Raw genomic sequence first — 2,963 nt, 5'->3', positions numbered from 1 at the left:
TGTGTGTGTGTGTGTGTGTGTGTGTTTGCATGAGTGTGAGGGTGTGGGTGTGAGGGTATGAGTGTGAGGGTTGGTGGGGCATGCGGGGCGGTATTCAAGAACCGAAGGCGACGGTAACGCCATCACATGTAATTATTCTGTAAAAGTGTCTTGGGTGTCAAAATAAGACCAGCCTCCACATCACCAAAAGCGTGGTTATGAATAGAGAAAACGCGGACAGTTTTGGATCCAAAATAGCGCAATCCGACACGCTTGCAAAGAAGTCACAGTTGCGACCGACTGTGGTAATTTGATAGCACAAATTCGAAATACATCGATGGCGAACGACTACACACCGGAGGCTTAGCAAGACAGATGGAGTTAAAAGAGATATAAAGCAGTAGCTCAACATTGTAGGCCACACCCTTGGCCACACCCGAAGCCTTGCTTTTGTTCTTTAATAAGCACAAGCGAATTGTTCGTTTTTATTGTTTGTAACAATAATTTATCATTTCAGAGAAATACTTTTTGGCTTTCACGTATACCATAACTGTTTCTGTAGAGATGTTTTCATCTGCGCCAAGCATATTCCAAGATCCATATAGAGAGGTGCTTTACAAAGCATGATATAAACAATCTAGGTTTTGGTCATATGAAAAAAAAGAAGGCAAATTGCTTCAAATATCAATATAGCATTCGGCACAATCCAGCTTCACCCAACAAGCTCTGGAAGTAGTTTTTGTCATTTCCAAAACAATGTTAACAATATTTATTAAGTTAGCACGACCTGGGTTTAATGACATCCTCTCCACATCCTGTATAAACTTTATTTAAAGATGCGGGCGTCCGAAACAAGGGTCCATCTCCGCCTGGACTGGGCCAAATGGATGGCAAGCTCTATGAACAATGACGTTACGATAGAAGAAAAGTATTTGGTTTTAATGGTTTAGATTAGCTTTGAGTTGTTTTGTTCGTTTGTTTATAGGAAAGAGGGGGGGGGGGGGTTTGTGTTTTTACAGTTTTCCTGTGTGTTTATTGCATGTGAAAAACGGGTGTGGTGCGCGTTATCCATTTAGTAAAAAAACAAACCCCAAAACAAGTGAGTTGCTGCAAAATGAACTTCCAGATCACAAAAAGATTTATTCTTTCGACAATTTGCGTCAGCATTGAAAGGAAAATGTATTTCGCAGCAGAGAAAAAAAACAAAAATATCGGCGTATTCGTTCTAAGAATAGACTGGAAACATAATATCCACATTCAGCATTAGAAAAACAAAACATGTTGCTGTGAGAGTGAAGGTCAGCAGTGTTGTTTTTTTTATTTCCTTGCCGACTCCTCTTTCGTTGACTCAGCATAACCGCCGCGCCGGTAACTCGGGTAGGCTCATCCTACACTGCAGAGTCGACGGCCGCGTTTGGAACCCCAAAGCAGCATTCTCCAGCTTGTGGCGTTTGATACAGGATTTTCGATACGAGAAGGCTTCGGCCGCCACCTGGGCAAAATTCAAAATGAATTCCTTCCAAACTGAAAATGTTTAATGTGTCCCGACGCTTATATGACCTTATGCAGCTGCGAGCGCCGTAAAGCGCTTACCAAACTAAAAATGAAATAGTACTTTCGCGAAAGCCCTACACACAAAAGCCCCATGTGCTACGAGAGACGGGCTTCGACTGACAGTCCCCAACTCTTAACTTAAGTTATAAAATCAAAATGCCTTCAAAGTCATTTCCAAAAAAAACAAAAAAACAACCAATATTTTCAGCATTAGTCGAATTTTACGGCACTTGAAACACGATTAGGCCTTATAAATACCGAAGATTAGAGGCGCGTCTTTAGAGTAACATCCAAAAAGGAAAAGAGCTAAGGACCATAGATGTTTGATAGAAAAGAAGGAGCAAACAACAAAAGAGCACCCGTCAACCACCCTTCAAACGAAATAAAGTTAGTCAGCATTAGAACTCTTGCCCTTCCACACGGTTTCTAATCTATTATTCAGTAGCAAATGGAATGAAACCTCACACCTGCAGTAACCAAAATAACCCAGACAGTGAGTCAGTAACGACTGTAAACTATGTATTGTTATTTTATTAATGGTGAATTTTCACGCGCTACAAGACAAACTCCCGCACCAGGTCAAGGCTTAAGAAGAAAAACGTTCCAAATAGAAAGACAAAAACTCAATCCCGATTTGGATCAGAACCTCCGTGGGCTGTCCAAGTCCATCAACCAACTGCGCCATGCAACGTTACATTTTCTCTCCAATAAACCGAAACAACGCACACAGTTATATTTTGTTTCACTTCTGAACATTTTGCAACTTAACAATAGGGACACTTTATCTTTTATTCAGCAACAACGGGCTCAATATTTAAAAAAAACCTACGAATTTCGCTTTATTTTAGATAATTGAATTTGAAAGTGATTCTTCTTCATTTTCAACTGGGAGGCAGTCACAAATGCTTACATCGCGCTACGAGGTCATAGGAAAAAAACAAACAAGAGAAAATACAATAACGAAAGTAAACAGAATTCAAGAAAGGTTAGAACAGACGCTTCCTCCCATTGCGTCAATTCCATGTGCATTTTCTTGGCGATAATGATAGACATTCTCCGGAATCACTGTCGGAAGCTCACTCGGAGAGGCCCACGGGGTGCTTTCGGGCACTGCGTTATCAAATCATTTGGCAAAACATCAGCACGGCAAGTAAGTTAACGAGACGCTTCTTTCTGACCTTCACCATTAGCTGTCCGCCCCCGTGATTCCCACGCCCAGCTCAACCTACACACGTCAAAACAGTCCTCAATTTACATCTACTCAATTCGCCTTATCTTCTCTTCTTTCCTTTCCTTCCCTTTCCCCTGGACCAAATCGCCTCTTCCCCCTCTATCGTTCAGACAGTATGTGTGCCCGTATGTCCGTGTCTCTGTTTGTCGTGTGTTTGTCTGTGTGTCTGCCTGATTTTTAAAACTTTCAACCCCCCCCC

The 2,963-nt window shown here is 41.7% G+C and overlaps 1 protein-coding gene across 2 annotated transcripts in view; it reads right to left on the bottom strand.

Annotated features, from left to right (window-relative positions):
- The window catches only part of LOC101846351 (G protein-activated inward rectifier potassium channel 3), a 101,593-nt gene that overhangs the window by 77,863 nt on the left and 20,767 nt on the right, over positions 1-2,963 (bottom strand). The window lies entirely within an intron of this gene.

This window comes from Aplysia californica, unplaced genomic scaffold, assembly GCF_000002075.1.
Source record: "Aplysia californica isolate F4 #8 unplaced genomic scaffold, AplCal3.0 scaffold00192, whole genome shotgun sequence".
Lineage (NCBI taxonomy): Eukaryota > Metazoa > Mollusca > Gastropoda > Aplysiida > Aplysiidae > Aplysia > Aplysia californica.
Note: the sequence above shows the minus strand (reverse complement) of the source record. Positions and strands in the feature narration are given on the sequence as shown.